The sequence below is a fragment of the Brachyhypopomus gauderio genome, chromosome 7 (assembly GCF_052324685.1).
Source record: "Brachyhypopomus gauderio isolate BG-103 chromosome 7, BGAUD_0.2, whole genome shotgun sequence".
NCBI lineage: Eukaryota > Metazoa > Chordata > Actinopteri > Gymnotiformes > Hypopomidae > Brachyhypopomus > Brachyhypopomus gauderio.
Window position 1 is genome coordinate 13,906,541 of NC_135217.1, and position 15,338 is coordinate 13,921,878.

At 41.9% G+C, this 15,338-nt stretch overlaps 1 protein-coding gene across 1 annotated transcript in view; it reads left to right on the forward strand.

Moving 5' to 3' along the window:
* Positions 1 to 970: 970 nt before the first annotated feature.
* The window catches only part of flrt1a (fibronectin leucine rich transmembrane protein 1a), a 40,495-nt gene continuing 26,127 nt past the window's right edge, over positions 971 to 15,338 (forward strand). The window contains exon 1 of the mRNA XM_077011944.1: positions 971 to 1,186. The gene's annotated coding sequence lies outside the window, so the exon portion shown is untranslated. The remainder of the gene's footprint in view (positions 1,187 to 15,338) is intronic.

Sequence of the window (15,338 nt, forward strand, 5' to 3'; positions counted from 1 at the left end):
TGCGTGTATTAAGTATACCTTTATACACTTACATAAGTTAGATGTCACCTATAAGTGCTTTTTAGAAAGTCCGACGCGCTAGTGCATGTTATAAGAAGTCAAGTCCATTCAAACTCGTGGTCTTAAGATGGAACATTCACTCATTGTAATATTTAAAGGATTTTCTCTATTCTAGACTTGCTGAATGCCTTTGTCAGGGCATCATCTGGGAGAATTTCATGTATATATTTAATTTTTACATTAACCGAGTTAATGAGGTCGATGCGAGATTTAATTATTGCAGATGAGTTTATGGTCTGTGATACCCATTTGTCTGTGGCAGGAGTAATAGCCAAGAGAGCAGAGAGGTGTTCGGACGATTGACATCATGATGGCCGAGAATGAAATGAATGAGAAAAATAACCGCCGGTTCCTATGGGCAATCATTCTGTTTACCGATTATGATGAGAGAAATAGCGATGTACTGTTCTAATGAATGGGGATGAGATATGTCTCGCTTCCCCACTGTTTCCCCATTTTTAGCGCGTAACGGTTTGGGACCGAGAGAGAGAGAGGTGTGGAGGGGGGTGTCGGGAGTTTCACTGTAACATCTTTATGTTAAAGCTATAAAGGCCCGTGCAAGTACCATTATTGCTATACCTTATTATAATGAGCTTTTCCTTAATTTCCGGGCCGGTGTAACATTAAACACAAAGGCTGACGGGTTGAGACCTTTTGAGATGATACTGCGCGCTCTGTTCCGCACGGGATTTGTGCATTCCGTCTCGTGAGGGAGAGCTAAAACCGTTATATTCACGTTTGTGACCACATACCTATTATTAATTTAGTGTGCTGTTGTAGTGCTCTGCAGCCGGTGGTGCATTTTTTTTTGCCAAGAGAAAGCCAGTATAGGCTATTGGAAGCCCTATGGTAGAGAGAGAGAGAGAGAGAGAGAGAGAGAGAGAGAGAGAGAGAGAGAGAGTGGCTGGAACATGACTGAAATGATGATGACTGACTGAGAGGCTACACTGGACGGGTGACTTAATTTGGGACTACAATCCAGTTAAGGCTACCATATCCTGTATCACTAAATTAATGACATCGAGCTGTGGAACTTATTGCGCGGAAAACAACAAAACAGACGATTTGCTGCGCGCGCAGAGTGCTGAGAGGAGAGAAAGGCACAGGAAAGCTCAATACTGAAAAGGTAAGACTGCATAATACATTTGTCCTTCGACATAATGTAAATATCTTTCACTGATAAGATTATTGTATCGTGCACGTCGTTATTTAAACGCGAAGGGTCGGAATAATGCAACCACCGTGTTTAGCGCACCCAGAATTTAATGACGAGGGAACAACTATCGCATATAAAATACCTGCCACGACTTTTTTTCGTTTATGGGCTTTTGCTGACATATAAACTACATGTTGGATTACTACAATTACCGCTCCCCCTAAAATAAAGAGAAAATGATTCGATATATGCACATAAGTTACATAGGTAAATGTCCGGGTTATTGAGCTTTAGTCATATGTTCCTTCTATTAAAGCGGGTGTGACTGAAGCTTCACTTCAGTTAGATGAAGCCAGTTCCGTCAAATGCAGTACGAGTTCAGTCGTTATTCCGTTTTTTCCGCCTAGCTCACTATTGCGAATGCATAGTCTATTGAACGGATACGTGATGAGCGCGTATGCACGGCTCATACTTGCGTACCAGTGCGTCGAACAGGTTGAGTGCGCGTTCTCTGCCTTTCCTCCCTTCCTCTATGTTCTTATCTAAGCTGTGCGGTGTGGAGAACATTGTGTTCGAGACGAAGCCGTGGTCGTTTCGAGATCGACATGAGCTAAGTCTAAAATTGCGAGCCTTGTCGTCTCCGTTGTTGCATTGCACCCGGTCCCAGGTGGGCAGAGCAGGACACTACCTGAGGGCTACACGTGCAGGTTGCTGTAAGTTAAACAAAGACACTACTTCCCTTACGTGCTCATCTGAGGGGTATAATAAGCGTTTAGCTTTTGAGTGACTAATGCCTTACCATGGCCTTGAGTTTTTCCGTTGTTAAGAATGGCAATTGTGTGATGACTGCGTGGGTTGGGCCGCTCTCAGCACTCTTGATACAAGCTACATTAAGTTTAAACTAGTCGCATTTACTCAAGTGTGTGTTCATAAAGGCTGAGTTATGACACGTCTAGCGCATAACGTCTAACCAAATGTAACCAACCGTTTACCCTTCTTATGTTGCTACTATTAATCTCAGCAAATGTCATGCATTATGAGGACAGCACAAATTATTACTTTTTTAGGAGCTAAATTATATTGGTAGCACCGTAATTGTCTTAAGGGTCTTGAGAGCTACAAAAAGATATCAAAAAGAATCTACCGAGTACACCATCAGTTTTAGCCCATTCCTGACCTCTGTGCAAATACAAAGTAGCAATAAAACAATATGGAGGAGGTTCTAGTATTCTCTGTTTAGCATACAGCCTTAACAGGTGTTGTCCAAGCTGGAGTGTTTTGTCACATTTTCATTATGAATATTTATTAAAATGGAGATGACTAAATCATCATTTGTCACTAATTGAACGTGTCTGCTATGTCAAGTTTGGAAAGAACACCTGCTCCTATCCAAATGCTTGGTACTGGGGCTTCTATGCCACCAATTATAGGAGTTTTTTAAATTAGAATATTTTCAAGAATGGGTTTTTTAATGGATCCCCCCTTGCCTACTTCCCTGACGGTTCTGTCAGGATATGTCCTCTCCCCCCTCTCCCCCTCTCGCTTCTCTTTCCACAAGACTCCATCATGTTTGCAGCTTCCCTAACACCAAGGGACACAGGCTTAGCTGTAAACATGCAACACGAGTGCACGTGATAAACGCCCCGCCCCCTCTCTCAGCGCAGTGCCTGTCTCTCGCTTTTATATACATATGCCAGGGAGTAAATTGTTAATGTGTGTGAGTGTATTATTTATGTCCACTCAAAAAGATGGTCTGGGACTTTACTAGTTTGTTTGTTTTGGGGTTTTTTTTTTTACACACAAATTGTAGTACCGTGAACAAAATCAATAAATGTTCTCTTCAAATACACAAAGGGAAACTCTTTTGGAATTTTTTTATCAAATGATAAAAACTCCAATCTCTTTGCATAACTATAAGCACAGCTTTTGTCACAAAGCACATTTAAACTTATATTTTCAGGCAGTAAGCTGCCATTCAAAAATGAAACTCCAGTCATCATGATGAAACACAGCTCAAAGATGTCATGGTTTAAAACACTAACAAGCTTAATCATTCTTAACACATAGTTCATTCAGTCAATGAGAAAACATTCATTACGTTTGAACAAATTAAAGGAAAAACATGAGTAAATGGGTGTAGAAGCAGGTTGAATGCAGGTACCTTTGGACAGGTGTACTGTACGATTCAGTCAATACAGCCTTGTGTTTACCTTTTTTTTTTCTGATTGCTTACATGTTGTTATTGAACACTGGTGCACGATTTTCAGTCAGTTTTTGACGGTCAGGTTTCTTTGGCTTGTGTCAAGGGTGCGTAGCTCAAAATATTACTAGAAATTAGCCTACTTTCATTGCACACCATTAGGCACTTTTCACACAACACTGCACACAATTCTCAGTGTTTAAGCAAAAACATTTAGGAGACATTTTGATGCCTTATTTTGGTTAGATTAAGATGGAATATGCATAAATTTGGGAATTAATGACAGAACTTACCAGTACAAATACTAAAGAGCTTTTAGCTTGTGTTAGTGCAAGGCCATTAGACAAATTAAATGAAAATGGCATGTCTTTTGTTCAAAATAATGCAAAAAGCCAATGGTGTGTTATGTATGTATAAAGATACTTAGAGTTGCCACATAGGCCTTCATCCAGTAAACTTAAAATGACACTACTGGATATAAACACACACATTACTATAAATGGCAACTTACATTAACAGAAAGTAACCATAGCCACTGTGAGAGGCATGTGGAACTAACAGCTGTAGAGGGAGAAAAGGTGGGAGACCAAGTGCAAGAGGATAAGGAGAGGGCAAGTTAGGAAGAGGAGGAGGGTTCAGCTGAAACTCAGTCTACAATAGCCAAAAATGTCATCAACCATGATTTGAGTATGAGAGTCATGATCATTGTCTGCGCTAGAGGCTGTTTACAGTGGCCTCTACAATGTGAGCTTTGGAAATGAAAGTACTTCCAATAACAGGACTCTGTTATATTGTTTGGACGTTAGGTAATATAACATTGTTACTATATTTGTATGACATTTACCATTATTTCCAGTGCCAAATCTATATCAGTATCAGTATACAGTCTTATAAAGTTATACTTCACATAAGTAAATGCATGCTGTTGTGGGTTTGCAGTTCAAGCTGGTTACAGAGTGATGATGTCCATTGCAGGACTCTGATCAGAGAGCACCAATTTATCAGATGGTTTTCCATTCGTTTACTGCACTGCACTGTAAAGCACTGTAACAACTCAGCATGGGGGCAGCTGTGTTTGCACATACCTGTGCACACAAGCAGTTTATTGTCTCCACCTGCTGTACATATTACCACTGTGTTCTTCATCACAGTAAGTGTGTAGTCACCCCTCGAACTATAAATTAGACATATTTAGTTAATAACCATGCACAGCATGACCAATTCCAACATTGTCTGAAATATAAAGAATTAACAAAAAATCCATAAAGCATTCATTAAATAATGACACATTTTCTGCTCATTGTGTGGAATCTTTGGATGATCACGGATCACAGCATATATATTGTGATAATTGTGTTTTCAATTTACTGGTGTGAAATAATACGGTTTGTTTCATTTGGAGAGGTATATTCATGGTTTTGAAGTCATTTTGATTCCAATATATAAGGATCCACAAAACATGTGGTTTGAGCATTGCTTTCAGGCATTTTAGAACAGTGATACTCTTGTCTAAAACATGTGTAAGCAATTGAGAAAACTGTAAAAATGCTGAGCTGGCCCAGCTGACCTTGATATTGAATCAAGATAGAAAGAGGAAAAGATCCCAGTGACTTTGAAAGAGAGCTCATTACTGGGGCAGAAGCTTCTGTCATAAAACTATTTAGCTGACTAGTGTTTCAGTAGAAACGGTAACTAGACTGACATCTGCATTTATATATATATATATATATATATATATATATATATATATATATATATATATATATATATATATATATATGCAGATGTTATATACACATTTATTACACATTTATTACACATTTGTGTTTCAGTGTAATATGTTTGACCTCTTGGCTTGAATGCTTGATCTCTTGAGGGCATCATGGTTTGGGTCCAATTTGAATGAACCATCAGTGCATAGTTATTCAGACTTATCACCTTGATGCAATGATAAAACATTGATATCCTGATGGGCGTGGTCTCTAACAGACACTGCCCCCAGCCACATGGCACAAGTGCTCACGGAATGGTTTGATGATAACCAAGCTAACAACAATCTATGGCTTTTACTCTTATCAAATCTCAACAGATGAGAATATTATGGCACATTTTGAACCAGTTTGGTAGACAGTGCTCTCCAACATCATCATCAAAACAACAACTGAGAAAATACCTTTTAGAAGAAGGCTCACTGTACAATTCTAGAGACTTGTCCACTTTATATAAAGATGCACTCAAGCTCCCTCTGGAGTTAAACAACTGTACTCTGTCCACCTATTTCCCATATTGTGAAAGATATAGCATGTAAGTTGGACAAGGTTCTTTGACATGCCCAAACTCCAAAATAAAGTACTATGGTATAATAAATATTTTTTTCTCTCTGGGACTTGTGTTAGATGAGTTTTTCTGACACAATATCTAATTTGTTTCTCCATAAATAAGAGTTTACAATTTGGGTGCATGTTTATTCTACTGCAGTGATCCACCTGTATTCAGTGTTATATTGATTTCCTCAATGCATGTTTGTTTTTTTACCCTTGTGCAAATTTCATCAATTCTTTATCATATTTGATAACAGTATTTTTACCTGATTGAACTAGTGTATAGTCAATAGTGACATTTGATATATATATATTTTTTGAAGGGAATGTTTCAGTATGAGCAAAGTTACTGTTTCTGAGTGAATAAATGCATTGTGATGAATCAGTTTTTTAGATTAAATTTAGAGTTTTAAATCAGGTTTAGAGTTCTTTTGACAAAAATAATATAATAATAATGGTTCTCAGAGATGGAGAAACGATATCGGAAAATGTGATTTAACAGACGTAAAAAACTATAATTCCTTTCATGAAGAAAAGGTTGTCTCTGTGTAATGTTATTTAAATATTATGGATGCCATATGTTATTACACATTTTGTGTGACACATCATATGGGTTATTATAGACATACTGTGTGTGAACCCACATGTACTGCACCCCCCCCCTCCTCCCCAAACTCACACCTTACTGCTATTCACTTGTATCCATTGTCAGGCAAACTGCAGATAAAGAACTGAGGACAGTGTTTAAATAGTAGATGCTTGTCCTTTCTCCAGCATCCTAATTATAGTGGGAAGCGCTCTGAATGGCTGATGCGTGAAGACTAAGGGTCAGTCTCTGTAAAGACAGCGATGCAATCATGTGGGCCTAATTACCTCACATCACAGCGTGCCTCTGAAAGTTAACAGCAGCTGGACAGATCTGGAAATATACAGGACACAAGCTAATTTTCACCAGTTAGATTTGTTGGCCTCCCACCTTTCATCTATTCTGTTCTTCAACTTCAGTTTACCTCTCACTCGCCCATCCGGCCTCCTCTTCATCTCCCTCTCAAGTGGGAGGTTTCTGGTCAGTAGATTGTTGTGAAAGTACTATGCAGCAAAGCTAAACCACACTGAATATACAAAATAAAGGAAACAGAAAAATGAAAACAGACTAAACTTATATGGCTGGACAGAGAGAAACATAGAGCCAAACCGAGGATTCTTATTTCTCACTATTCTTCAAAGGAACAGATGAGGAACAGAATTAAAAAGAGCCAAAAAGAAGCATTTTCTGCTGTCTGTCTATACCAATGAACTGCTGTGTAGAAGGAAGTCTGAAACTTTTTAGACTTTTTACAAAAAAGAAAATGAATAGAGATAAGTCTCCATGTTCAGTTAATATTAAGAACACTGTAAAAAGAAATAAATCTCAATTCTTAGCCTCTCAACTAGTTTAGCCAGTGCTCCCCACCCCTCCCACCACCACCTCTCCCTAATTTTCTCTGCGATTATGCAAAAGCTGATGGCCGTCTCTCTCCCTCCATCTCTCTCTTTGTCAGTCCCTGTCGGGCAGCCATGTTGCTTGTGTCATCGGGGAGAAAAGACAGGAGAGAGACGCTGAGCCTGAGGGCGCCTGTCCTCACTCTGACTCCCTTCCCCACCTCCTCCTCCTTCTTTTTCTCTTCCGCTCCCATCCTCCCTTCCATTCTGTTTTTTTGCTCTCTTTCTCTTTCTGTCCCTCTCTCTCTTTCTTTCTCTCTCTCTATGTGACAGCTGGCAGTCAGTAGGGCACAGTGACCACTGCCAGTGCAGGAAGGATTTTAACCAGTGCATGGAAACGAGAAAGATGGCCGCACACTGACAGGGCACACACACACACACACACACACACACACACACACACACACACACACACACACACACACACACACACACACACACACATATGATGAACAAGATGCAGAATTATGTAGTATTATGTAGTAACTACATAATAGTGAAGCACTACATACCAAATAAAATACTATAATATAATATGATAATAATAATAATAATAATAATAATAATTATTATTATTATTATTATTATTATTGTTGTTATTATTATTAATAATAATAATAATAAAAGAGGAAGAATATAATGTTATGTTTTTATCAAATATACACTCACCGGCCACTTTATTAGGTACACCTGTCCAACTGCTCATTAACGCAAATGTTGAATCAGACAATTACATGGCAGTAACTCTATGCAATTAGGCATGTAGACATGGCCAAGACAATCTGCTGCGGTTCAAACAAGCATCAGAATGGAGAAGAAAGGTGATTTAAGTGACTTTGAACATGGCATGGCTGATGGTGCCAGATGGGCTGGTCTGAGTATTTCAGAAATTGCTGATTTATTGGGATTATCATGCACAACCATCTCTAGGGTTGGTCTGAAAAAGAGATATTATCCAGTGAGCGGCAGTGCTGTGGGCGAAAATAACTGGTTCGAGCTGATAGAACAGCAACAGTAACTCAAATAACCAGTCGTTACAACAGAGGCATGCAGAAGAGCATCTCTGAACGCATAACACATGGAACCTTGTGGCGAATGGGCTACAGCAGCATAAGACCACACCAGGTGTCACTCCTGTCAGCTAAGAACAGGAAACTGAAGCTACAATTTGCACAGGCTCACCAAAATAGAAGTTTGTAAAAAACAAAAGCGGCCTGGTTTGATCATTGCCTACTTTGATGAGTCTTGATTTCTGCTGCGACATTCAGATGGTAGGGTCAGAATTTGGCGTCAATAACATGAAAGCATGGATCCATCCTGCCTTGTATCAATGGTTCAGGCTGGTGATGGTGGTGCAATGGTATGGGGGATATTTTACTGACACACTTTGGGCCCAAGTTAGTAGCATCGTGTCAACGACACAGCCTACCTGAGTATTGTTGCTGACCATGTCCATCCCTTTATGATCGCAGTGTACCTATCTTCTGATGTCTACTTCCAGCAAGATAACGCACCATGTCATAAAGCAGGATCTCAGACTGGTTTCTTGAACATGAGAATGAGTTCACTGTACTCAAATGGCCTCCACAGTCACGAGATCTCAATCCAATAGAGCACCTTTGGGATGTGGTGGAGATTCGCATCATGGATGTGCAGATGACAAATCTGCAGCAACTGTGTGATGCTATCATGTCAATATGGACCAGACTCTCTGAGGAATGTTTCCAGTATCTTGTTGAATCTATGACACAAAGGATTAAAGCAGTTCTGAAGGTTAAAAGGGGTCCAACCTGGTATTAGCAAGGTATACCTAATAAAGTGGCCTGTGAGTGTATATTAGCATTTACTACATAGCCGTTACATTAATGTTACAAGGTTATTACAACATAATAGTAATCTCTGATGCATCACTAGAGCTATGCAGAAGCACAAAACACGGTAACACGGTGGCTTGGTGGTTAGCACGTTTGCCTCTCAGCACTGGGGTCTTGGGTTCAAGTCCCTATCTGAGTGGAGTTTCCATGTTCTCCCTGTGTTTGCGTGGGTTTCCTCCGGGATCTCCGGTTTCCTCCCACAGTCCAAAAACATGGAGGTTAGGTAAATTGGCAGTCAACAAAAATAAATAAATAAATAAAAAATTCTCCCTGAGTGTGTGTCTGTGTCTCTATGTTCAATAAAAAGTAGTGTCTGTGTCTGTGTGCGTGCGTGTGTGTGCTTGTATGCCCAGTGGTGGATGGTGCTTTGCCACTAGGGTCTGTCCTCTCTCCCCTTCCTGCACCCCATTCAGTCCCCCAGGGGGCTGTGGCTTCCGGTAGAGAGTACGCTGTGCGCAATTGGCTGCCGCTTCTCGCCGGTGTGTGTGTGATTGATTGTCTGTGACTTGTACCTGTGTTAAATTGTAAAGCGCCTTGGGAATCTGGAAAGGCGCTATATAAATTGAACATTCATTCATTCATTCATTCACAAAAGCACACACACACACACACACACACCTTTTTACCTTGGCCAATGAAGCAAAGCAGATCCTAGCATCAGCAGGCAATGCTTTGACATGTTGGGGAAGCGGATTGTAACATCAGATTTGAATGTAAAACTGTGAAACGATATAGCTGTCGGGGTCTTAAATAACACACACACACACACACACACACACACACTCACACATGTGCAGACTATGCAGACCAATGCAAACCTTCAGACGGTGGCAGTGCTTGGGCCATAAGCCTAAAGATTCCGACCTCCGCTCGCCTTCTGAGTGTTGTGTTAATTAATTCAACATCTTCCACTATGAGGACCACCCCAAGCGCACAGATCACGTTAACAAGCCCCCCCCCCATTTGACCGCCTACACTCTTGCTGAGTATCTACCCCCTGAGATTTTAAGACCTTTCACTTTAAAGAATGCTTTTTTGTTTGTTTTTTTATAATCCAGTCTGGACTGTCCCCTGAGACCATTATAAAGTAGTGAAATTGCACAGCCGGTTCCGTTTCCTGCATGGCTTGGACATAAGGCCAGTTGGCCTTTGTTCCCGACTTGTTCGCAGCACTTGTTTATTCTGGCACTTTTTAAACAAATTTATTTCTTTGCTTTTTCCACCCACTTGATAGTCCTTCAGATTTCCCATTTCAGTGCGTGCAGAATCTATTATGCAACGTGATGCAGAACTGATGTAAAATTGATTTCTTAATTTCCAAGCCAGGCTGGAATATCAGAGTGTCCCCAGGATCTATGATTCAAGGCCTTGGTGTAGTGCAGCTCAACACGTGCAGCTGACGCTGGATCTGTGAATCTTTCAGCACTTTATCAACGTTTGTTTACAAAAAAAGTACAAGATGCAAAAGAAAACATTGCAACTAAAATGACACCAATTCCCTTAAGTACACAGATAATGGTCTTTCATGGTCTGATGGTTTTTATACTGTCTTTCCAGTAGCCTGGTGGATTAGTGTTTCACGAGGAACACTAAACACTAATGCTGAAACCCATGTGGTTGCTGCAGAGGTGTGTTGTAAATCTTTAGGGGTACAGGGTGGTTGTTCGTGCCGAATCTATTAGTCAATCTGGTCTCAGGAGAAAAACACGTAAATGAGATTAAACTGCAAATTGCGTGTCAAATTTGTAAAAAAAAAAATCATTTGATCTCCACTGTGACAGACTGAAATGTTTTGAAAAATAAATGCTGCCTCTAACCCTGAATTATGTGAGAACATAGCAATTCTTCCTGTGCTGTTGTTTTAAGAGTGTTTGTGTGTGTGCGTGTGTGTGTGTATGTGACAGAGATAGAGAAAGAGAGAGAGAGAGAGAAAAAAAAAGAGTCTCTAGGCTGGATCATTGCATTGCAGGTGCTGGGTGTGGGTAAAGGATTACATACACATGCACATTTGAACACCAGACAAGATTACAGTTTTAGATGCTGTTTTAATCCCCACCTCTGATAGAAACCCAGACTAACCTGAACTTCAGTCTCAATACACTTTTAAATACTACATCACAAAAAAGGATAAGAGGATAACTCACACACACAAACCCACACCAGATTAGAGCACAGAAGTCAAACAGAAGCTGAGAAGACTGACAAAGCTGAGATGATCTGAGAACAGTTTTATTGCAATTAATTCAAGGATTCTGGCTGGGAAACTGGCTCTTGATGAGGCCGGCGTCAGTGCAGGGAACTGTGTGCAAACAAGCCTCAGACAAATGAGTGGGACAAACAGAGAAGAGAGCAGACGAGGTTCAGCTGGGCGTGAGCCGGCCGGGTAGCCCCTCCTCTCCACAGACGAGGTTCAGCTGGGCGTGAGACGGCCGGTAGCCCCTCCTCTCCACAGACGAGGTTCAGCTGGGCGTGAGACGGCCGGTAGCCCCTCCTCTCCACAGACGAGGTTCAGCTGGGCGTGAGACGGCCGGTAGCCCTTTGCCCCTCCTCTCCCCAGTTTCCCCTGCTGATGCTATTTTTAGCTATTGCCACTAATTAATGATAAGCTATCTTGATATGATTAGCATATGCTGGGGTTGCAGGGATCCACTTCAGGCAGTGACAGATTTCACATTAACACACATGCGCATGCAGACACACACATATACATACACACACACGGTTCTACTTAATCACTCGACCGCTGAGCGAGATGCAGAGTTAGTTTGTGAATGAGAGAACATTTTTCTCTTAAACTCATTAATAATCAGGGAAATGGGAAGACGCCTAATTTCACACATTCCTCATACCACACCGGGAGATTTCCCCATTCCTAGGTCGTGATGCAGTAGTATGTGGAGTGAATTGTATTATTCAAATTGTGTCCTGTAATTTGTGATGATTACAGCACCAGCATCATGCATTCCATTTCGAGACATATGGAAGTAACTCCCGTCAGAGGAGAATATGTTGGTTGCGATGAACACAGCAGAATGGGTTGCTGGGTGGCTGCCGTCGGTCCCTCACCAGGACAATCTAAGCACCCATCTGTGCTGTTTCTCGAGCTGTGCCAAATCAATCAATGTGTCGATCAGTGAGTACCCGCAAGCCCCACCCCCTCCCCCACCTCCCCAATCAGGCTGCTGTTATCAAACGGTCTGCATTAGGAACCCTGCACCCTGCCACACAAGCTTAGCGTAATGCGATAAAGCATGAGGCCCGGCCATAACGGGATTACATCGGCAGATCACGTTCACAATTCCAGAGCTGCAGAGACGGAGAAACAAATGGAGAAAATAGAAAGGCATAGTGAGATGGAGAGAGACAGATAGAGAGACATAGAGAGACAGACAGAGAGACGGACAAGCCGAGAGGTGTCAAATGAAATTAAACAGAGCACGATACAGGTGAGAGGTGTGACATGCACACACACAAACACACACACACACACACACACACACACACACACACACATACACATACACAAACACAAACATGCATGTGCTATCATGCCAGAGTGAAGAATGTGTTGCTGTTCTCTACCAGCTTTGGGCTATGTGCATGCAAAATAAGATTCACGCAGTCAGTGAGCCAGAGCTTTACTTAGCAGAGTTCACATGGCGAGCCAGTGCAGAGAGCAAGTATGAGTCCCCTCACACACACACACACACACACACACACACACACACACACATAACGTGCCAAGAACACAGCCTAATACGCTACTGGCCAGCTGACGTCACTCATTAAATTGTGCTTATTTGGGACAAATTCTGGAACAGCTCTGCTGCACTGGGGAATAAGAGGACATTCAGCCTGCAGGATTCACACAGCTCAGCAAAAGAATTGTGCATTTGTGTAATTGTTGTCCATCTCATTTCACATGGCATTGTGATAACGCTGTTAGTGTAAGTGAATCTGCTTTCAACCACAACCAAATTATGATGAAAGCATCTTGATCATAGGAAATTACAACCATGTCTCAAGTCTGTTTATTTTTTTGCTGCTACAGTTCTCATATTTCTTTCATAGAAAAGCATTGTAATTTGGAATCATGCGGCTGCATTTTTGCAGGCCAATCCACAGTTTACTCTCCTTTAGCCAAGAAAAGCAAAAGAATAAAAATAATAACAAGCAGAACGGCAAACCACCGCCGCAGGCATCGGATGTGGTAGGAGCAGCACCAAGTGCACACGCAATTATTGTTTCTATTTCCCCATATAATTAAGTTGTTTACTATATGTAAATAGACCTTGTCCTTGTTGCTTTATTCAAGGAGCCAATCAGCCGCTTGGTGCGGGACCTGAACTCAACGCAAACACCTCTCGCCGGCTCCAGCCGTGGAGACGAGAGCCTTTCAAAGCCAGAACACCCGAAATAATGAACCACCTTCCGAAACATGTAATACCCGGAGTGAAGTCGCCAACGTGGGCCATCTAGGTTATAACACAGCCTGCTGTGGAGCACTCAGTGTAATTCAGCAAATGGTGAAGCCATCATCCTTATTTCTTCCGTGGATCTTTCTTGCTTGCTGGGTCGGCCCAGCTTCAGGTCATACGGTACATGACAGCAACCACGTTTAGCGACATTCAAATACTTTTACAGTGCCACCTTTTGAATACCACACCCCCACACGCTTTAGGCATTAGCAGCTTCCCACAAATTGAATCTGCATTTTGTGAAACTCAATTTTGTTAAGTGTCAAAGACAAAAGGGGTCTTTTTAACTGGGGTCCATAAGTCAAAGACAGCCATATGGAGATGGATGCAGTCCAGTTGCTCCTGCTGTTTGGGGAGGATAAGAACTAATTGGACCAGCACAGGCCAGATGTTGCCTAAATGTTGCTTGAATATTGGGGTAGATTGAGGGGTGAAGGTGTATCAGAGGCACATTGTAGAGACTTTGGGGAAGTGTTGGTGTGACATTGTGGGGATGTTGGAGGCACATTGGGGATAAATTCTAGAGATGCTGGGGGAGCTCTATGGGATGGTGTAGTGTTACTATGAAACAAAGGATGCTTTGGGGATGCTGTGTTGGTGTGGAGACGTTGTTCTACATTGTGTGATTGGGTGAGGTGGGGGGCAGATGCACCTTAGAGTTCTTATGACCACTGAAAGGTGTGATATCACTTCTAAAGCTCTGTGCTGGGGTCACCACGGGGCAGTGACAGTGAGAAAAAGGATTGAAGGCAAAGAGTGGAGAGAAGGTGGAAGAAGAAAAGACACAATAAAGACGGTAGACAGGAAGCAGAGGGCAGACACAATGGGGAAGAGGAACAAAGGTGCAGAAGACATGACAGATGTCATAAAGGGAGAGAGAGAGAGAGAGTGGGACAGGGAGAGAGTGAGACTGGGAGAGGGCGGTGGGGTGTATGGGGCTGTGCTGAGGGTGAACAGATCTCGGACTGGGCAGCTAAGCCTGGAACATTACCTAATAATGGAGGTGTGGGAGAGGGCCAGGGAGAAGACAGTGATGGAAGATAGCAGACATTAGGAGAAGAAGGATGAAGGGACGTGATGCATGCAAGTCCTGGAGCCACAGAACCATGTCAAATTCTCTCACTCTCTCTGTCTCTCTCTCTCTGTCTCTCTTACCTCTTTCACAGGAATGCTAGTGTTATACATAGCTGAACAGTGGCTCAAGTGGCCTAAGGCCTGTGGGATGTGTCAACATGCATGCCCATTAAATCATTAGATTCTTTTCATTATTCATGTCCAGCGCGCACACACACACACACACACATACATGCGTGCACACACAAATGCACACACAGCGTCTGCAACCATTTCATATTCATGTCTTGAGACCAAGACTGACTGTAAAAGGCGGATCTGGCCAATCACACATACACGTGCACAAACACACTGACTGATCAGGGAGAAAGGATGAAGGTAGGTTGATGAGGTGATTAAGTTAGCTTAGCTTTTTTGCCACTGTTGAGTCTTGAGCAGGGTGCTTTGTATACTAGAATTTGTCTTGGGGGAAAGTATGCACATTCTAAATTCAGATCCTAGTTTGAAAGGGTTCGTAGTGTCTCTATCTCTCTCTATAATTCACATACACACACACACACACACACAGACCACTCTCATATATACACACGCACAAGCCATCAGACTACCTGCCTGACAACTGGAGCTGTTTTGTCATTTGCTTGGCTGCTCAAATCACAATTTGATTTCACACACCTGCCTTATTGATCGCAA